General features: G+C 40.8%; 14 non-coding genes across 14 annotated transcripts; all 14 read left to right on the top strand.

The window, feature by feature from the left end:
* The first annotated feature begins 439 nt into the window (after positions 1-439).
* On the top strand, positions 440-512 carry trnav-aac (transfer RNA valine (anticodon AAC)). The gene has a single exon. It is a non-coding gene; the product is annotated as a tRNA-Val (tRNA).
* A 192-nt stretch (positions 513-704) lies between these two features.
* trnav-aac (transfer RNA valine (anticodon AAC)) lies at positions 705-777 on the top strand. The gene has a single exon. It is a non-coding gene; the product is annotated as a tRNA-Val (tRNA).
* A 372-nt stretch (positions 778-1149) lies between these two features.
* Positions 1150-1222, top strand: trnav-aac (transfer RNA valine (anticodon AAC)). Its single transcript has one exon. It is a non-coding gene; the product is annotated as a tRNA-Val (tRNA).
* A 1061-nt stretch (positions 1223-2283) lies between these two features.
* On the top strand, positions 2284-2356 carry trnav-aac (transfer RNA valine (anticodon AAC)). The gene has a single exon. It is a non-coding gene; the product is annotated as a tRNA-Val (tRNA).
* Positions 2357-4222: 1866 nt separating this feature from the next.
* On the top strand, positions 4223-4295 carry trnav-aac (transfer RNA valine (anticodon AAC)). The gene has a single exon. It is a non-coding gene; the product is annotated as a tRNA-Val (tRNA).
* Positions 4296-5261: 966 nt separating this feature from the next.
* Positions 5262-5334, top strand: trnav-aac (transfer RNA valine (anticodon AAC)). Its single transcript has one exon. It is a non-coding gene; the product is annotated as a tRNA-Val (tRNA).
* Positions 5335-7252: 1918 nt separating this feature from the next.
* Positions 7253-7325, top strand: trnav-aac (transfer RNA valine (anticodon AAC)). The gene has a single exon. It is a non-coding gene; the product is annotated as a tRNA-Val (tRNA).
* Positions 7326-8386: 1061 nt separating this feature from the next.
* Positions 8387-8459, top strand: trnav-aac (transfer RNA valine (anticodon AAC)). The gene has a single exon. It is a non-coding gene; the product is annotated as a tRNA-Val (tRNA).
* Positions 8460-9689: 1230 nt separating this feature from the next.
* Positions 9690-9762, top strand: trnav-aac (transfer RNA valine (anticodon AAC)). The gene has a single exon. It is a non-coding gene; the product is annotated as a tRNA-Val (tRNA).
* A 902-nt stretch (positions 9763-10664) lies between these two features.
* On the top strand, positions 10665-10737 carry trnav-aac (transfer RNA valine (anticodon AAC)). Its single transcript has one exon. It is a non-coding gene; the product is annotated as a tRNA-Val (tRNA).
* A 2546-nt stretch (positions 10738-13283) lies between these two features.
* On the top strand, positions 13284-13356 carry trnav-aac (transfer RNA valine (anticodon AAC)). The gene has a single exon. It is a non-coding gene; the product is annotated as a tRNA-Val (tRNA).
* A 2610-nt stretch (positions 13357-15966) lies between these two features.
* Positions 15967-16039, top strand: trnav-aac (transfer RNA valine (anticodon AAC)). The gene has a single exon. It is a non-coding gene; the product is annotated as a tRNA-Val (tRNA).
* Positions 16040-17873: 1834 nt separating this feature from the next.
* Positions 17874-17946, top strand: trnav-aac (transfer RNA valine (anticodon AAC)). Its single transcript has one exon. It is a non-coding gene; the product is annotated as a tRNA-Val (tRNA).
* Positions 17947-20435: 2489 nt separating this feature from the next.
* trnav-aac (transfer RNA valine (anticodon AAC)) lies at positions 20436-20508 on the top strand. Its single transcript has one exon. It is a non-coding gene; the product is annotated as a tRNA-Val (tRNA).
* Positions 20509-21304: the final 796 nt, after the last annotated feature.

Below are 21304 nucleotides of genomic sequence, written 5' to 3'. Positions count from 1 at the left end.
ATAGTGTAGTGGTTATCACGTTCGCCTAACACGCGAAAGGTCCTCGGTTCGAAACCGAGCAGAAACATAGTCTGTTTTAAGCCATAGAGTGGAATATAATGACAAGGTAACCAAACCTTTAAGCATTCAATGCACGGTTTTGTAGACTGTCGAAATTCAGCCACTATTATGTTACAAGCTATGTTCTTTTAGTGACTGTCGCATTCTCCTGACGTGAAAGGTCCCTAGTCGAAACCGATTAGAAGCATCGCCTTCTTTAAGCCATATGGTTAAACGTAATTACAAGTTAAACAAAACTTTAAGCATTCAATGCACGGTTTCGTAGACGAGGCTTAAGACTAGTCCCAGACGAAGATGAGTGTTTGAGATTTCTTAACTGAAAAATCTTGCCCTGAAACACCTTCAAATTTGTGACTGGCAAATTTATGCGAAATTCAGAGTTTCTGTAGTGTAGTGGTTATCACGTTCGCCTAACACGCGAAAGGTCCTCGGTTCGAAACCGAGCAGAAACATAGTCTGTTTTAAGCCATAGAGTGGAATATAATGACAAGGTAACCAAACCTTTAAGCATTCAATGCACGGTTTCGTAGACAAGGCTTAAGACTAGTCCCAGACTAAGATGAGTGTTTGAGATTTCTTAACTGAAAAATCTTGCTCTGAAACACCTTAAAATTTGTGACTGGCAAATTTATGCCAAATTCAGAGTTTCTGTAGTGTAGTGGTTATCACGTTCGCCTAACACGCGAAAGGTCCTCGGTTCGAAACCGAGCAGAAACATAGTCTGTTTTAAGCCATAGAGTGGAATATAATGACAAGGTAACCAAACCTTTAAGCATTCAATGCACGGTTTTGTAGACTGTCGAAATTCAGCCTCTATTATGTCACGTACAATGTTCTTTTAGTGACTGTCGCATTCTCCTGACGTGAAAGGTCCCTAGTCGAATGCGAGCAGAAACATAGTCTGCTTTAAGCCATAGAGTGGAATATAATGACAAGGTAACCAAACCTTTAAGCATTCAATGCACGGTTTCGTAGACAAGGCTTAAGACTAGTCCCAGACTAAGATGAGTGTTTGAGATTTCTTAACTGAAAAATCTTGCCCTGAAACACCTTAAAATTTTTGACTGGCAAATTTATGCCAAATTCAGAGTTTCTGTAGTGTAGTGGTTATCACGTTCGCCTAACACGCGAAAGGTCCTCGGTTCGAAACCGAGCAGAAACATAGTCTGTTTTAAGCCATAGAGTGGAATATAATGGCAAGGTAACCAAACCTTTAGGCATTCAATGCACGGTTTTGTAGACTGTCGAAATTCAGCCTCTATTATGTCAAGAACTATGTTCTTTTAGTGACTGTCGCATTCTCCTGACGTGAAAGGTCCCTAGTCGAAACCTAGCAGAAACATAGTCTGCTTTAAGCCATAGAGTGGAATATAACGACAAGGTAACCAAACCTTAAGCATTCAATGCACTGTTTTGTAGACAAGGCTTAAGACTAGTCCCATACTGAAATGAATGTTCGAGATGTCTCACCTGAATAAACTTGACCTGGAACACCTTCAAATTTGTGACTGGCAAGTTTCTTGCCAAAGTCAGACAATGCTTGCGTGGTCTGTTTTAAACCAGCGTCAGGTTGACGACGTACGCAGGAATTGTCCACGTTTCTGTAGTGTAGTGGTTATCACGTTTGCTTCACACGCTAAAGGTCCTCGGTTCGAAACCGAGCAGAAACATAGACTGCTTTAAGCCATAGAGAGCAATATAATGACAAGGTAACCAAACCTTTAAGCATTCAATGCACGGTTTTTATAGACTGTCGAAATGCAGCCTCTATTATGTTACAAGCTATGTTCTTTTAGTGACTGTCGCATTCTCCTGACGTGAAAGGACCCTAGTCGAAACCGAGCAGAAACATAGTCTGCTTTAAGCCATAGAGTGGAATATAACGATAAGGTAACCAAACCTTTAAGCATTCAATGCACGGTTTTGTAGACTGTCGAAATTCAGCCTCTATAATGTTACGTACTATGTTCTTTTAGTGACTGTCGTATTCTCCTGACGTGAAAGTTCCCTAGTCGAATGCGAGCAGAAACATAGTCTGCTTTAAGCCATAGAGTGGAATATAATGACAAGGTAACCAAACCTTTAAGCATTCAATGCACGGTTTCGTAGACAAGGCTTAAGACTAGTCCCAGACTAAGATGAGTGTTTGAGATTTCTTAACTGAATAAACTTGACCTGGAATACCTTCAAATTTGTGACTGGCAAGTTTATGCCAAATTCAGAGTTTCTGTAGTGTAGTGGTCATCACGTTCGCCTAACACGCGAAAGGTCCTCGGTTCGAAACCGAGCAGAAACATAGTCTGTTTTAAGCCATAGAGTGGAATATAATGACAAGTTAACCAAACCTTTAAGCATTCAATGCACGGTTTTGTAGACTGTCGAAATTCAGCCTCTATTATGTTACAAGCTATGTTCTTTTATTGACTGTCGCATTCTCCTGACGTGAAAGGTCCCTAGTCGAAACCGAGCAGAAACATCGCCTTCTTTAAGCCATATGGTTAAACGTAATTACAAGCTAAACAAAACTTTAAGCATTCAATGCCCAGTTTTGTAGACAAGGCTTAAGACTAGTCCCAGACTAAGATGAGTGTTTGAGATTTCTTAACTGAAAAATCTTGCCCTGAAACAACTTAAAATTTGTGACTGGCAAATTTATGCTAAATTCAGATTTTTTGTAGTGTATTGGTTATCACGTTGGCCTAACACTCGAAAGGTCCTCGGTTCGAGACCGAGCAGAAACAGTTTTCAGGTTTTGGCGTCAAGCAGAGCAAATGCCATCGGTGTAAAACGTAGCTGCACTACGTATCGGCCTGATCGAAAGCTTTTTGGGATTGTCAAATTCAGCCTCTATTATGTCACATTGTATGTTCATTTAGTGACTGTCGCATTCTCCTGACGTGAAAGGTCCCTAGTCGAAACCGAGCAGAAACATCGCCTTCTTTAAGCCATATGGTTAAACGTAATTACAAGCTAAACAAAACTTTAAGCATTCAATGCCCAGTTTTGTATACAAGGCTTAAGACTAGTCCCATACTAAGATGAATGTTCGAGATGTCTTACCTTAATAAACTTGACCTGGAACACCTTCAAATTTGTGACTAGCAAGTTTCTTGCCAAAGTCAGACAATGCTTGCGTGGTCTGTTTTAAACCCGCGCCAGGTTGACGACGTACGCAGGAATTGTCCACGTTTCTTTAGTTTAGTGGTTATCACGTTTGCTTTACACGCAAAAGGTCCTCGGTTCGAAACCGAGCAGAAACATAGATTGCTTTAAGCCATAGAGTGGAATATAATGACAAGTTAACCAAACCTTTAAGCATTCAATGCCCAGTTTTGTAGACAAGGCTTAAGACTAGTCCCAGACTAAGATGAGTGTTTGAGATTTCTTAACTGAAAAATCTTGCCCTGAAACACCTTAAAATTTGTGACTAGCAAATTTATGCCAAATTCAGAGCTTCTGTAGTGTAGTGGTTATCACGTTTGTTTCACACGCAAAAGGTCCGCGGTTCGAAACCGAACAGAATCATAGTCTGCTTTAAGCCATAGAGTGGAACATAATGACAAGGTAACCAAACCTTTAAGCATTCAATGCCCAGTTTTGTAGACAAGGCTTAAGACTAGTCCCAGACTAAGATGAGTGTTTGAGATTTCTTAACTGAAAAATCTTGCCCTGAAACACCTTCAAATTTGTGACTGGCAAGTTTATGCCAAATTCAGAGTTTCTGTAGTGTAGTGGTTATCACGTTCGCCTAACACGCGAAAGGTCCTCGGTTCGAAACCAAGCAGAAACATAGTCTGTTTTAAGCCATAGAGTGGAATATAATGACAAGGTAACCAAACCTTTAAGCATTCAATGCACGGTTTTGTAGACTGTCGAAATTCAGCCACTATTATGTTACAAGCTATGTTCTTTTAGTGACTGTCGCATTCTCCTGACGTGAAAGGTCCCTAGTCGAAACCGATTAGAAGCATCGCCTTCTTTAAGCCATATGGTTAAACGTAATTACAAGTTAAACAAAACTTTAAGCATTCAATGCACGGTTTCGTAGACGAGGCTTAAGACTAGTCCCAGACGAAGATGAGTGTTTGAGATTTCTTAACTGAAAAATCTTGCCCTGAAACACCTTCAAATTTGTGACTGGCAAATTTATGCGAAATTCAGAGTTTCTGTAGTGTAGTGGTTATCACGTTCGCCTAACACGCGAAAGGTCCTCGGTTCGAAACCGAGCAGAAACATAGTCTGTTTTAAGCCATAGAGTGGAATATAATGACAAGGTAACCAAACCTTTAAGCATTCAATGCACGGTTTTGTAGACAAGGCCTAAGACTAGTCCCATACTGAAATTAATGTTCGAGATGTCTCACCTGAATAAACTTGACCTGGAACACCTTCAAATTTGTGACTGGCAAGTTTCTTGCCAAAGTCAGACAATGCTTGCGTGGTCTGTTTTAAACCAGCGCCAGGTTGACGACGTACGCAGGAATTGTCCACGTTTCTGTAGTGTAGTGGTTATCACGTTTGCTTCACACGCTAAAGGTCCTCGGTTCGAAACCGAGCAGAAACATAGACTGCTTTAAGCCATAGAGAGCAATATAATGACAAGGTAACCAAACCTTTAATCATTCAATGCACGGTTTCGTAGACAAGGCTTAAAACTAGTCCCAGACTAAGATGATTGTTTGAGATTCCTTAATTGAAAAATCTTGCCCTGCAGCACCTTAAAATTTGTTACTGGCAAATTTATGCGAAATTCAGAGTTTCTAAAGTGTAGTGGTTATCACGTTCGCCTAACACGCGAAAGGTCCTCGGTTCGAAACCGAGCAGAAACATAGTCTGTTTTAAGCCATAGAGTGGAATATAATGACAAGGTAACCAAACCTTTAAGCATTCAATGCACGGTTTTGTAGACTGTCGAAATTCAGCCTCTATTATGTCACGTACAATGTTCTTTTAGTGACAGTCGCATTCTCCTGACGTGAAAGGTCCCTAGTCGAATGCGAGCAGAAACATAGTCTGCTTTAAGCCATAGAGTGGAATATAATGACAAGGTAACCAAACCTTTAAGCATTCAATGCACGGTTTCGTAGACAAGGCTTAAGACTAGTCCCAGACTAAGATGAGTGTTTGAGATTTCTTAACTGAAAAATCTTGCTCTGAAACACCTTAAAATTTGTGACTGGCAAATTTATGCCAAATTCAGAGTTTCTGTAGTGTAGTGGTTATCACGTTCGCCTAACACGCGAAAGGTCCTCGGTTCGAAACCGAGCAGAAACATAGTCTGTTTTAAGCCATAGAGTGGAATATAATGACAAGGTAACCAAACCTTTAAGCATTCAATGCACGGTTTTGTAGACTGTCGAAATTCAGCCTCTATTATGTCACGTACAATGTTCTTTTAGTGACAGTCGCATTCTCCTGACGTGAAAGGTCCCTAGTCGAAACCGAGCAGAAACATAGTCTGCTTTAAGCCATAGAGTGGAATATAACGACAAGGTAACAAAACCTTAAGCATTCAATGCACTGTTTTGTAGACAAGGCTTAAGACTAGTCCCATACTGAAATGAATGTTCGAGATGTCTCACCTGAATAAACTTGACCTGGAACACCTTCAAATTTGTGACTGGCAAGTTTCTTGCCAAAGTCAGACAATGCTTGCGTGGTCTGTTTTAAACCAGCGCCAGGTTGACGACGTACGCAGGAATTGTCCACGTTTCTGTAGTGTAGTGGTCATCATGTTTGCTTCACACGCTAAAGGTCCTCGGTTCGAAACCGAGCAGAAACATAGACTGCTTTAAGCCATAGAGAGCAATATAATGACAAGGTAACCAAACCTTTAATCATTCAATGCACGGTTTCGTAGACAAGGCTTAAAACTAGTCCCAGACTAAGATGATTGTTTGAGATTCCTTAATTGAAAAATCTTGCCCTGAAGCACCTTAAAATTTGTTACTGGCAAATTTATGCGAAATTCAGAGTTTCTGTAGTGTAGTCGTTATCACGTTCGCCTAACACGCGAAAGGTCCTCGGTTCGAAACCGAGCAGAAACATAGACTGCTTTAAGCCATAGAGAGCAATATAATGACAAGGTAACCAAACCTTTAATCATTCAATGCACGGTTTCGTAGACAAGGCTTAAAACTAGTCCCAGACTAAGATGATTGTTTGAGATTCCTTTATTGAAAAATCTTGCCCTGCAGCACCTTAAAATTTGTTACTGGCAAATTTATGCGAAATTCAGAGTTTCTAAAGTGTAGTGGTTATCACGTTCGCCTAACACGCGAAAGGTCCTCGGTTCGAAACCGAGCAGAAACATAGTCTGTTTTAAGCCATAGAGTAGAATATAATGACAAGGTAACCAAACCTTTAAGCATTCAATGCACGGTTTTGTAGACTGTCGAAATTCAGCCTCTATTATGTCACGTACAATGTTCTTTTAGTGACAGTCGCATTCTCCTGACGTGAAAGGTCCCTAGTCGAATGCGAGCAGAAACATAGTCTGCTTTAAGCCATAGAGTGGAATATAACGACAAGGTAACCAAACCTTAAGCATTCAATGCACTGTTTTGTAGACATGGCTTAAGACTAGTCCCATACTGAAATGAATGTTCGAGATGTCTCACCTGAATAAACTTGACCTGGAACACCTTCAAATTTGTGACTGGCAAGTTTCTTGCCAAAGTCAGACAATGCTTGCGTGGTCTGTTTTAAACCAGCGCCAGGTTGACGACGTACGCAGGTATTGTCCACGTTTCTGTAGTGTAGTGGTTATCACGTTTGCTTCACACGCAAAATGTCCTCGGTTCGAAACCGAGCAGAAACATAGTCTGCTTTAAGCCATAGAGTGGAATATAACGATAAGGTAACCAAACCTTTAAGCATTCAATGCACGGTTTTGTAGACTGTCGAAATTCAGCCTCTATAATGTTACGTACTATGTTCTTTTAGTGACTGTCGCATTCTCCTGACGTGAAAGGTCCCTAGTCGAATGCGGGCAGAAACATAGTCTGCTTTAAGCCAAGGAGTGGAATATAATGACAAGGTAACCAAACCTTTAAGCATTCAATGCACGGTTTCGTAGACAAGGCTTAAGACTAGTCCCAGACTAAGATGAGTGTTTGAGATTTCTTAACTGAAAAATCTTGCCCTGAAACACCTTAAAATTTTTGACTGGCAAATTTATGCCAAATTCAGAGTTTCTGTAGTGTAGTGGTTATCACGTTCGCCTAACACGCGAAAGGTCCTCGGTTCGAAACCGAGCAGAAACATAGTCTGTTTTAAGCCATAGAGTGGAATATAATGGCAAGGTAACCAAACCTTTAGGCATTCAATGCACGGTTTTGTAGACTGTCGAAATTCAGCCTCTATTATGTCAAGAACTATGTTCTTTTAGTGACTGTCGCATTCTCCTGACGTGAAAGGTCCCTAGTCGAAACCTAGCAGAAACATAGTCTGCTTTAAGCCATAGAGTGGAATATAACGACAAGGTAACCAAACCTTAAGCATTCAATGCACTGTTTTGTAGACAAGGCTTAAGACTAGTCACATACTGAAATGAATGTTCGAGATGTCTCACCTGAATAAACTTGACCTGGAACACCTTCAAATTTGTGACTGGCAAGTTTCTTGCCAAAGTCAGACAATGCTTGCGTGGTCTGTTTTAAACCAGCGTCAGGTTGACGACGTACGCAGGAATTGTCCACGTTTCTGTAGTGTAGTGGTTATCACGTTTGCTTCACACGCTAAAGGTCCTCGGTTCGAAACCGAGCAGAAACATAGACTGCTTTAAGCCATAGAGAGCAATATAATGACAAGGTAACCAAACCTTTAAGCATTCAATGCACGGTTTTTATAGACTGTCGAAATGCAGCCTCTATTATGTTACAAGCTATGTTCTTTTAGTGACTGTCGCATTCTCCTGACGTGAAAGGACCCTAGTCGAAACCGAGCAGAAACATAGTCTGCTTTAAGCCATAGAGTGGAATATAACGATAAGGTAACCAAACCTTTAAGCATTCAATGCACGGTTTTGTAGACTGTCGAAATTCAGCCTCTATAATGTTACGTACTATGTTCTTTTAGTGACTGTCGCATTCTCCTGACGTGAAAGGTCCCTAGTCGAATGCGAGCAGAAACATAGTCTGCTTTAAGCCATAGAGTGGAATATAATGACAAGGTAACCAAACCTTTAAGCATTCAATGCACGGTTTCGTAGACAAGGCTTAAGACTAGTCCCAGACTAAGATGAGTGTTTGAGATTTCTTAACTGAAAAATCTTGCTCTGAAACACCTTAAAATTTGTGACTGGCAAATTTATGCCAAATTCAGAGTTTCTGTAGTGTAGTGGTTATCACGTTCGCCTAACACGCGAAAGGTCCTCGGTTCGAAACCGAGCAGAAACATAGTCTGTTTTAAGCCATAGAGTGGAATATAATGACAAGGTAACCAAACCTTTAAGCATTCAATGCACGGTTTTGTAGACTGTCGAAATTCAGCCTCTATTATGTCACGTACAATGTTCTTTTAGTGACACTCGCATTCTCCTGACGTGAAAGGTCCCTAGTCGAAACCGAGCAGAAACATAGTCTGCTTTAAGCCATAGAGTGGAATATAACGACAAGGTAACAAAACCTTAAGCATTCAATGCACTGTTTTGTAGACAAGGCTTAAGACTAGTCCCATACTGAAATGAATGTTCGAGATGTCTCACCTGAATAAACTTGACCTGGAACACCTTCAAATTTGTGACTGGCAAGTTTCTTGCCAAAGTCAGACAATGCTTGCGTGGTCTGTTTTAAACCAGCGCCAGGTTGACGACGTACGCAGGAATTGTCCACGTTTCTGTAGTGTAGTGGTCATCATGTTTGCTTCACACGCTAAAGGTCCTCGGTTCGAAACCGAGCAGAAACATAGACTGCTTTAAGCCATAGAGAGCAATATAATGACAAGGTAACCAAACCTTTAATCATTCAATGCACGGTTTCGTAGACAAGGCTTAAAACTAGTCCCAGACTAAGATGATTGTTTGAGATTCCTTAATTGAAAAATCTTGCCCTGAAGCACCTTAAAATTTGTTACTGGCAAATTTATGCGAAATTCAGAGTTTCTGTAGTGTAGTCGTTATCACGTTCGCCTAACACGCGAAAGGTCCTCGGTTCGAAACCGAGCAGAAACATAGACTGCTTTAAGCCATAGAGAGCAATATAATGACATGGTAACCAAACCTTTAATCATTCAATGCACGGTTTCGTAGACAAGGCTTAAAACTAGTCCCAGACTAAGATGATTGTTTGAGATTCCTTTATTGAAAAATCTTGCCCTGCAGCACCTTAAAATTTGTTACTGGCAAATTTATGCGAAATTCAGAGTTTCTAAAGTGTAGTGGTTATCACGTTCGCCTAACACGCGAAAGGTCCTCGGTTCGAAACAGAGCAGAAACATAGTCTGTTTTAAGCCATAGAGTGGAATATAATGACAAGGTAACCAAACCTTTAAGCATTCAATGCAAGGTTTCGTAGACAAGGCTTAAGACTAGTCCCAGACTAAGATGAGTGTTTGAGATTTCTTAACTGAAAAATCTTGCTCTGAAACACCTTAAAATTTGTGACTGGCAAATTTATGCCAAATTCAGAGTTTCTGTAGTGTAGTGGTTATCACGTTCGCCTAACACGCGAAAGGTCCTCGGTTCGAAACCGAGCAGAAACATAGTCTGTTTTAAGCCATAGAGTGGAATATAATGACAAGGTAACCAAACCTTTAAGCATTCAATGCACGGTTTTGTAGACTGTCGAAATTCAGCCTCTATTATGTCACGTACAATGTTCTTTTAGTGACAGTCGCATTCTCCTGACGTGAAAGGTCCCTAGTCGAATGCGAGCAGAAACATAGTCTGCTTTAAGCCATAGAGTGGAATATAATGACAAGGTAACCAAACCTTTAAGCATTCAATGCACGGTTTCGTAGACAAGGCTTAAAACTAGTCCCAGACTAAGATGATTGTTTGAGATTCCTTAATTGAAAAATCTTGCCCTGAAGCACCTTAAAATTTGTTACTGGCAAATTTATGCGAAATTCAGAGTTTCTGTAGTGTAGTCGTTATCACGTTCGCCTAACACGCGAAAGGTCCTCGGTTCGAAACCGAGCAGAAACATAGACTGCTTTAAGCCATAGAGAGCAATATAATGACAAGGTAACCAAACCTTTAATCATTCAATGCACGGTTTCGTAGACAAGGCTTAAAACTAGTCCCAGACTAAGATGATTGTTTGAGATTCCTTTATTGAAAAATCTTGCCCTGCAGCACCTTAAGATTTGTTACTGGCAAATTTATGCGAAATTCAGAGTTTCTAAAGTGTAGTGGTTATCACGTTCGCCTAACACGCGAAAGGTCCTCGGTTCGAAACCGAGCAGAAACATAGTCTGTTTTAAGCCATAGAGTGGAATATAATGACAAGGTAACCAAACCTTTAAGCATTCAATGCACGGTTTCGTAGACAAGGCTTAAGACTAGTCCCAGACTAAGATGAGTGTTTGAGATTTCTTAACTGAAAAATCTTGCTCTGAAACACCTTAAAATTTGTGACTGGCAAATTTATGCCAAATTCAGAGTTTCTGTAGTGTAGTGGTTATCACGTTCGCCTAACACGCGAAAGGTCCTCGGTTCGAAACCGAGCAGAAACATAGTCTGTTTTAAGCCATAGAGTGGAATATAATGACAAGGTAACCAAACCTTTAAGCATTCAATGCACTGTTTTGTAGACAAGGCTTAAGACTAGTCCCATACTGAAATGAATGTTCGAGATGTCTCACCTGAATAAACTTGACCTGGATCACCTTCAAATTTGTGACTGGCAAGTTTCTTGCCAAAGTCAGACAATTCTTGCGTGGTCTGTTTTAAACCAGCGACAGGTTGACGACGTACGCAGGAATTGTCCACGTTTCTGTAGTGTAGTGGTTATCACGTTTGCTTCACACGCAAAAGGTCCTCGGTTCGAAACCGAGCAGAAACATAGTCTGCTTTAAGCCATAGAGAGGAATATAATGACAAGGTAACCAAACCTTTAAGCATTCAATGCACGGTTTTTATAGACTGTCGAAATGCAGCCTCTATTATGTTACAAGCTATGTTCTTTTAGTGACTGTCGCATTCTCCTGACGTGAAAGGACCCTAGTCGAAACCGAGCAGAAACATAGTCTGCTTTAAGCCATAGAGTGGAATATAACGATAAGGTAACCAAACCTTTAAGCATTCAATGCACGGTTTTGTAGACTGTCGAAATTCAGCCTCTATAATGTTACGTACTATGTTCTTTTAGTGACTGTCGCATTCTCCTGACGTGAAAGGTCCCTAGTCGAATGCGAGCAGAAACATAGTCTGCTTTAAGCCATAGAGTGGAATATAATGACAAGGTAACCAAACCTTTAAGCATTCAATGCACGGTTTCGTAGACAAGGCTTAAGACTAGTCCCAGACTAAGATGAGTGTTTGAGATTTCTTAACTGAAAAATCTTGCTCTGAAACACCTTAAAATTTGTGACTGGCAAATTTATGCCAAATTCAGAGTTTCTGTAGTGTAGTGGTTATCACGTTCGCCTAACACACGAAAGGTCCTCGGTTCGAAACCGAGCAGAAACATAGTCTGTTTTAAGCCATAGAGTGGAATATAATGACAAGGTAACCAAACCTTTAAGCATTCAATGCACGGTTTTGTAGACTGTCGAAATTCAGCCTCTATTATGTCACGTACAATGTTCTTTTAGTGACAGTCGCATTCTCCTGACGTGAAAGGTCCCTAGTCGAAACCGAGCAGAAACATAGTCTGCTTTAAGCCATAGAGTGGAATATAACGACAAGGTAACAAAACCTTAAGCATTCAATGCACTGTTTTGTAGACAAGGCTTAAGACTAGTCCCATACTGAAATGAATGTTCGAGATGTCTCACCTGAATAAACTTGACCTGGAACACCTTCAAATTTGTGACTGGCAAGTTTCTTGCCAAAGTCAGACAATGCTTGCGTGGTCTGTTTTAAACCAGCGCCAGGTTGACGACGTACGCAGGAATTGTCCACGTTTCTGTAGTGTAGTGGTCATCATGTTTGCTTCACACGCTAAAGGTCCTCGGTTCGAAACCGAGCAGAAACATAGACTGCTTTAAGCCATAGAGAGCAATATAATGACAAGGTAACCAAACCTTTAATCATTCAATGCACGGTTTCGTAGACAAGGCTTAAAACTAGTCCCAGACTAAGATGATTGTTTGAGATTCCTTAATTGAAAAATCTTGCCCTGAAGCACCTTAAAATTTGTTACTGGCAAATTTATGCGAAATTCAGAGTTTCTGTAGTGTAGTCGTTATCACGTTCGCCTAACACGCGAAAGGTCCTCGGTTCGAAACCGAGCAGAAACATAGACTGCTTTAAGCCATAGAGAGCAATATAATGACAAGGTAACCAAACCTTTAATCATTCAATGCACGGTTTCGTAGACAAGGCTTAAAACTAGTCCCAGACTAAGATGATTGTTTGAGATTCCTTAATTGAAAAATCTTGCCCTGAAGCACCTTAAAATTTGTTACTGGCAAATTTATGCGAAATTCAGAGTTTCTGTAGTGTAGTGGTTATCACGTTTGCTTCACACGCAAAAGGTCCTCGGTTCGAAACCGAGCAGAAACATAGTCTGCTTTAAGCCATAGAGAGGAATATAATGACAAGGTAACCAAACCTTTAAGCATTCAATGCACGGTTTTTATAGACTGTCGAAATGCAGCCTCTATTATGTTACAAGCTATGTTCTTTTAGTGACTGTCGCATTCTCCTGACGTGAAAGGTCCCTAGTCGAAACCGAGCAGAAACATAGTCTGCTTTAAGCCATAGAGTGGAATATAACGATAAGGTAACCAAACCTTTAAGCATTCAATGCACGGTTTTGTAGACTGTCGAAATTCAGCCTCTATAATGTTACGTACTATGTTCTTTTAGTGACTTTCGCATTCTCCTGACGTGAAAGGTCCCTAGTCGAATGCGAGCAGAAACATAGTCTGCTTTAAGCCATAGAGTGGAATATAATGACAAGGTAACCAAACCTTTAAGCATTCAATGCACGGTTTCGTAGACAAGGCTTAAGACTAGTCCCAGACTAAGATGAGTGTTTGAGATTTCTTAACTGAAAAATCTTGCTCTGAAACACCTTAAGATTTGTGACTGGCAAATTTATGCCAAATTCAGAGTTTCTGTAGTGTAGTGGTTATCACGTTCGCCTAACACGCGAAAGGTCCTCGGTTCGAAACCGAGCAGAAACATAGTCTGTTTTAAGCCATAGAGTGGAATATAATGACAAGGTAACCAAACCTTTAAGTATTCAATGCACGGTTTTGTAGACTGTCGAAATTCAGCCTCTATTATGTCACGTACAATGTTCTTTTAGTGACAGTCGCATTCTCCTGACGTGAAAGGTCCCTAGTCGAAACCGAGCAGAAACATAGTCTGCTTTAAGCCATAGAGTGGAATATAACGACAAGGTAACAAAACCTTAAGCATTCAATGCACTGTTTTGTAGACAAGGCTTAAGACTAGTCCCATACTGAAATGAATGTTCGAGATGTCTCACCTGAATAAACTTGACCTGGAACACCTTCAAATTTGTGACTGGCAAGTTTCTTGCCAAAGTCAGACAATGCTTGCGTGGTCTGTTTTAAACCAGCGCCAGGTTGACGACGTACGCAGGAATTGTCCACGTTTCTGTAGTGTAGTGGTTATCATGTTTGCTTCACACGCTAAAGGTCCTCGGTTCGAAACCGAGCAGAAACATAGACTGCTTTAAGCCATAGAGAGCAATATAATGACAAGGTAACCAAACCTTTAATCATTCAATGCACGGTTTCGTAGACAAGGCTTAAAACTAGTCCCAGACTAAGATGATTGTTTGAGATTCCTTAATTGAAAAATCTTGCCCTGAAGCACCTTAAAATTTGTTACTGGCAAATTTATGCGAAATTCAGAGTTTCTGTAGTGTAGTGGTTATCACGTTCGCCTAACACGCGAAAGGTCCTCTGTTCGAAACCGAGCAGAAACATAGTCTGTTTTAAGCCATAGAGTGGAATATAACGACAAGGTAACCAAACCTTTAAGCATTCAATGCACTGTTTTGTAGACAAGGCTTAAGACTAGTCCCATACTGAAATGAATGTTCGAGATGTCTCACCTGAATAAACTTGACCTGGATCACCTTCAAATTTGTGACTGGCAAGTTTCTTGCCAAAGTCAGACAATTCTTGCGTGGTCTGTTTTAAACCAGCGACAGGTTGACGACGTACGCAGGAATTGTCCACGTTTCTGTAGTGTAGTGGTTATCACGTTTGCTTCACACGCAAAAGGTCCTCGGTTCGAAACCGAGCAGAAACATAGTCTGCTTTAAGCCATAGAGAGGAATATAATGACAAGGTAACCAAACCTTTAAGCATTCAATGCACGGTTTTTATAGACTGTCGAAATGCAGCCTCTATTATGTTACAAGCTATGTTCTTTTAGTGACTGTCGCATTCTCCTGACGTGAAAGGACCCTAGTCGAAACCGAGCAGAAACATAGTCTGCTTTAAGCCATAGAGTGGAATATAACGATAAGGTAACCAAACCTTTAAGCATTCAATGCACGGTTTTGTAGACTGTCGAAATTCAGCCTCTATAATGTTACGTACTATGTTCTTTTAGTGACTGTCGCATTCTCCTGACGTGAAAGGTCCCTAGTCGAATGCGAGCAGAAACATAGTCTGCTTTAAGCCATAGAGTGGAATATAATGACAAGGTAACCAAACCTTTAAGCATTCAATGCACGGTTTCGTAGACAAGGCTTAAGACTAGTCCCAGACTAAGATGAGTGTTTGAGATTTCTTAACTGAAAAATCTTGCTCTGAAACACCTTAAAATTTGTGACTGGCAAATTTATGCCAAATTCAGAGTTTCTGTAGTGTAGTGGTTATCACGTTCGCCTAACACACGAAAGGTCCTCGGTTCGAAACCGAGCAGAAACATAGTCTGTTTTAAGCCATAGAGTGGAATATAATGACAAGGTAACCAAACCTTTAAGCATTCAATGCACTGTTTTGTAGACAAGGCTTAAGACTAGTCCCATACTGAAATGAATGTTCGAGATGTCTCACCTGAATAAACTTGACCTGGATCACCTTCAAATTTGTGACTGGCAAGTTTCTTGCCAAAGTCAGACAATTCTTGCGTGGTCTGTTTTAAACCAGCGACAGGTTGACGACGTACGCAGGAATTGTCCACGTTTCTGTAGTGTAGTGGTTATCACGTTTGCTTCACACGCAAAAGGTCCTCGGTTCGAAACCGAGCAGAAACATAGTCTGCTTTAAGCCATAGAGAGGAATATAATGACAAGGTAACCAAACCTTTAAGCATTCAATGCACGGTTTTTATAGACTGTCGAAATGCAGCCTCTATTATGTTACAAGCTATGTTCTTTTAGTGACTGTCGCATTCTCCTGACGTGAAAGGACCCTAGTCGAAACCGAGCAGAAACATAGTCTGCTTTAAGCCATAGAGTGGAATATAACGATAAGGTAACCAAACCTTTAAGCATTCAATGCACGGTTTTGTAGACTGTCGAAATTCAGCCTCTATAATGTTACGTACTATGTTCTTTTAGTGACTGTCGCATTCTCCTGACGTGAAAGGTCCCTAGTCGAATGCGAGCAGAAACATAGTCTGCTTTAAGCCATAGAGTGGAATATAATGACAAGGTAACCAAACCTTTAAGCATTCAATGCACGGTTTCGTAGACAAGGCTTAAGACTAGTCCCAGACTAAGATGAGTGTTTGAGATTTCTTAACTGAAAAATCTTGCTCTGAAACACCTTAAGATTTGTGACTGGCAAATTTATGCCAAATTCAGAGTTTCTGTAGTGTAGTGGTTATCACGTTCGCCTAACACGCGAAAGGTCCTCGGTTCGAAACCGAGCAGGAACATAGTCTGCTTTAAGCCATAGAGTGGAATATAATGACAAGGTAACCAAACCTTTAAGCATTCAATGCACGGTTTCGTAGACAAGGCTTAAGACTAGTCCCAGACTAAGATGATTGTTTGAGATTCCTTAATTGAAAAATCTTGCCCTGAAGCACCTTAAAATTTGTTACTGGCAAATTTATGCGAAATTCAGAGTTTCTGTAGTGTAGAGGTTATCACGTTCGCCTAACACGCGAAAGGTCCTCGGTTCGAAACCGAGCAGAAACATAGTCTGTTTTAAGCCATAGAGTGGAATATAATGACAAGGTAACCAAACCTTTAAGCATTCAATGCACGGTTTTGTAGACTGTCGAAATTCAGCCTCTATTATGTCACGTACAATGTTCTTTTAGTGACAGTCGCATTCTCCTGACGTGAAAGGTCCCTAGTCGAAACCGAGCAGAAACATAGTCTGCTTTAAGCCATAGAGTGGAATATAACGACAAGGTAACAAAACCTTAAGCATTCAATGCACTGTTTTGTAGACAAGGCTTAAGACTAGTCCCATACTGAAATGAATGTTCGAGATGTCTCACCTGAATAAACTTGACCTGGAACACCTTCAAATTTGTGACTGGCAAGTTTCTTGCCAAAGTCAGACAATGCTTGCGTGGTCTGTTTTAAACCAGCGCCAGGTTGACGACGTACGCAGGAATTGTCCACGTTTCTGTAGTGTAGTGGTTATCACGTTTGCTTCACACGCAAAAGGTCCTCGGTTCGAAACCGAGCAGAAACATAGTTTGCTTTAAGCCATAGAGAGGAATATAATGACAAGGTAACCAAAACTTTAAGCATTCAATGCACGGTTTTGTAGACTGTCGAAATTCAGCCTCTATTATGTCACGTGCAATGTTCTTTTAGTGACAGTCGCATTCTCCTGACGTGAAAGGTCCCTAGTCGAAACCGAGCAGAAACATAGTCTGCTTTAAGCCATAGAGTGGAATATAACGAAAAGGTAACCAAACCTTAAGCATTCAATGCACTGTTTTGTAGACAAGGCTTAAGACTAGTCCCATACTGAAATGAATGTTCGAGATGTCTCACCTGAATAAACTTGACCTGGATCACCTTCAAATTTGTGACTGGCAAGTTTCTTGCCAAAGTCAGACAATGCTTCCGTGGTCTGTTTTAAACCAGCGCCAGGTTGACGACGTACTTAGGAATTGTCCACGTTTCTGTAGTGTAGTGGTTATCACGTTTGCTTCACACGCAAAAGGTCCTCGGTTCGAAACCGAGCAGAAACATAGTCTGCTTTAAGCCATAGAGAGGAATATAATGACAAGGTAACCAAACCTTTAAGCATTCAATGCACGGTTTTTATAGACTGTCGAAATGCAGCCTCTATTATGTTACAAGCTATGTTCTTTTAGTGACTGTCGCATTCTCCTGACGTGAAAGGTCCCTAGTCGAAACCGAGCAGAAACATAGTCTGCTTTAAGCCATAGAGTGGAATATAACGATAAGGTAACCAAACCTTTAAGCATTCAATGCACGGTTTTGTAGACTGTCGAAATTCAGCCTCTATAATGTTACGTACTATGTTCTTTTAGTGACTGTCGCATTCTCCTGACGTGAAAGGTCCCTAGTCGAATGCGAGCAGAAACATAGTCTGCTTTAAGCCATAGAGTGGAATATAATGACAAGGTAACCAAACCTTTAAGCATTCAATGCACGGTTTCGTAGACAAGGCTTAAGACTAGTCCCAGACTAAGATGAGTGTTTGAGATTTCTTAACTGAAAAATCTTGCTCTGAAACACCTTAAGATTTGTGACTGGCAAATTTATGCCAAATTCAGAGTTTCTGTAGTGTAGTGGTTATCACGTTCGCCTAACACGCGAAAGGTCCTCGGTTCGAAACCGAGCAGAAACATAGTCTGTTTTAAGCCATAGAGTGGAATATAATGACAAGGTAACCAAACCTTTAAGTATTCAATGCACGGTTTTGTAGACTGTCGAAATTCAGCCTCTATTATGTCACGTACAATGTTCTTTTAGTGACAGTCGCATTCTCCTGACGTGAAAGGTCCCTAGTCGAAACCGAGCAGAAACATAGTCTGCTTTAAGCCATAGAGTGGAATATAACGACAAGGTAACAAAACCTTAAGCATTCAATGCACTGTTTTGTAGACAAGGCTTAAGACTAGTCCCATACTGAAATGAATGTTCGAGATGTCTCACCTGAATAAACTTGACCTGGAACACCTTCAAATTTGTGACTGGCAAGTTTCTTGCCAAAGTCAGACAATGCTTGCGTGGTCTGTTTTAAACCAGCGCCAGGTTGACGACGTACGCAGGAATTGTCCACGTTTCTGTAGTGTAGTGGTTATCATGTTTGCTTCACACGCTAAAGGTCCTCGGTTCGAAACCGAGCAGAAACATAGACTGCTTTAAGCCATAGAGAGCAATATAATGACAAGGTAACCAAACCTTTAATCATTCAATGCACGGTTTCGTAGACAAGGCTTAAAACTAGTCCCAGACTAAGATGATTGTTTGAGATTCCTTAATTGAAAAATCTTGCCCTGAAGCACCTTAAAATTTGTTACTGGCAAATTTATGCGAAATTCAGAGTTTCTGTAGTGTAGTGGTTATCACGTTCGCCTAACACGCGAAAGGTCCTCTGTTCGAAACCGAGCAGAAACATAGTCTGTTTTAAGCCATAGAGTGGAATATAATGACAAGGTAACCAAACCTTTAAGCATTCAATGCACGGTTTTGTAGACTGTCGAAATTCAGCCTCTATTATGTCACGTACAATGTTCTTTTAGTGACAGTCGCATTCTCCTGACGTGAAAGGTCCCTAGTCGAAACCGAGCAGAAACATAGTCTGCTTTAAGCCATAGAGTGGAATATAACGACAAGGTAACAAAACCTTAAGCATTCAATGCACTGTTTTGTAGACAAGGCTTAAGACTAGTCCCATACTGAAATGAATGTTCGAGATGTCTCACCTGAATAAACTTGACCTGGAACACCTTCAAATTTGTGACTGGCAAGTTTCTTGCCAAAGTCAGACAATGCTTGCGTGGTCTGTTTTAAACCAGCGCCAGGTTGACGACGTACGCAGGAATTGTCCACGTTTCTGTAGTGTAGTGGTTATCACGTTTGCTTCACACGCTAAAGGTCCTCGGTTCGAAACCGAGCAGAAACATAGACTGCTTTAAGCCATAGAGAGCAATATAATGACAAGGTAACCAAACCTTTAATCATTCAATGCACGGTTTCGTAGACAAGGCTTAAAACTAGTCCCAGACTAAGATGATTGTTTGAGATTCCTTAATTGAAAAATCTTGCCCTGAAGCACCTTAAAATTTGTTACTGGCAAATTTATGCGAAATTCAGAGTTTCTGTAGTGTAGTGGTTATCACGTTCGCCTAACACGCGAAAGGTCCTCTGTTCGAAACCGAGCAGAAACATAGTCTGTTTTAAGCCAAAACTAGTCCTCGGAAAGGTCCTCGGTTCGAAACCGAGCAGAAACATAGTCTGTTTTAAGCCATAGAGTGGAATATAATGACAAGGTAACCAAACCTTTAAGCATTCAATGCACGGTTTTGTAGACTGTCGAAATTCAGCCTCTATTATGTCACGTACAATGTTCTTTTAGTGACAGTCGCATTCTCCTGACGTGAAAGGTCCCTAGTCGAAACCGAGCAGAAACATAGTCTGCTTTAAGCCATAGAGTGGAATATAACGACAAGGTAACCAAACCTTAAGCATTCAATGCACTGTTTTGTAGACATGGCTTAAGACTAGTCCCATACTGAAATGAATGTTCGAGATGTCTCACCTGAATAAACTTGACCTGGAACACCTTCAAATTTGTGACTGGCAAGTTTCTTGCCAAAGTCAGACAATGCTTGCGTGGTCTGTTTTAAACCAGCGCCAGGTTGACGACGTACGCAGGAATTGTCCACGTTTCTGTAGTGTAGTGGTTATCACGTTTGCTTCACACGCAAAATGTCCTCGGTTCGAAACCGAGCAGAAACATAGTCTGCTTTAAGCCATAGAGTGGAATATAACGATAAGGTAACCAAACCTTTAAGCATTCAATGCACGGTTTTGTAGACTGTCGAAATTCAGCCTCTATAATGTTACGTACTATGTTCTTTTAGTGACTGTCGCATTCTCCTGACGTGAAAGGTCCCTAGTCGAATGCGGGCAGAAACATAGTCTGCTTTAAGCCAAGGAGTGGAATATAATGACAAGGTAACCAAACCTTTAAGCATTCAATGCACGGTTTCGTAGACAAGGCTTAAGACTAGTCCCAGACTAAGATGAGTGTTTGAGATTTCTTAACTGAAAAATCTTGCCCTGAAACACCTTAAAATTTTTGACTGGCAAATTTATGCCAAATTCAGAGTTTCTGTAGTGTAGTGGTTATCACGTTCGCCTAACACGCGAAAGGTCCTCGGTTCGAAACCGAGCAGAAACATAGTCTGTTTTAAGCAATAGAGTGGAATATAATGGCAAGGTAACCAAACCTTTAGGCATTCAATGCACGGTTTTGTAGACTGTCGAAATTCAGCCTCTATTATGTCAAGAACTATGTTCTTTTAGTGACTGTCGCATTCTCCTGACGTGAAAGGTCCCTAGTCGAAACCTAGCAGAAACATAGTCTGCTTTAAGCCATAGAGTGGAATATAACGACAAGGTAACCAAACCTTAAGCATTCAATGCACTGTTTTGTAGACAAGGCTTAAGACTAGTCCCATACTGAAATGAATGTTCGAGATGTCTCACCTGAATAAACTTGACCTGGAACACCTTCAAATTTGTGACTGGCAAGTTTCTTGCCAAAGTCAGACAATGCTTGCGTGGTCTGTTTTAAACCAGCGTCAGGTTGACGACGTACGCAGGAATTGTCCACGTTTCTGTAGTGTAGTGGTTATCACGTTTGCTTCACACGCTAAAGGTCCTCAGTTCGAAACCGAGCAGAAACATAGACTGCTTTAAGCCATAGAGAGCAATATAATGACAAGGTAACCAAACCTTTAATCATTCAATGCACGGTTTCGTAGACAAGGCTTAAAACTAGTCCCAGACTAAGATGATTGTTTGAGATTCCTTAATTGAAAAATCTTGCCCTGAAGCACCTTAAAATTTGTTACTGGCAAATTTATGCGAAATTCAGAGTTTCTGTAGTGTAGTGGTTATCACGTTCGCCTAACACGCGAAAGGTCCTCGGTTCGAAACCGAGCAGAAACCTAGTCTGTTTTAAGCCATAGAGT

Source organism: Triplophysa dalaica, chromosome 5, assembly GCF_015846415.1.
Source record: "Triplophysa dalaica isolate WHDGS20190420 chromosome 5, ASM1584641v1, whole genome shotgun sequence".
NCBI lineage: Eukaryota > Metazoa > Chordata > Actinopteri > Cypriniformes > Nemacheilidae > Triplophysa > Triplophysa dalaica.
Note: the sequence above shows the minus strand (reverse complement) of the source record. Positions and strands in the feature narration are given on the sequence as shown.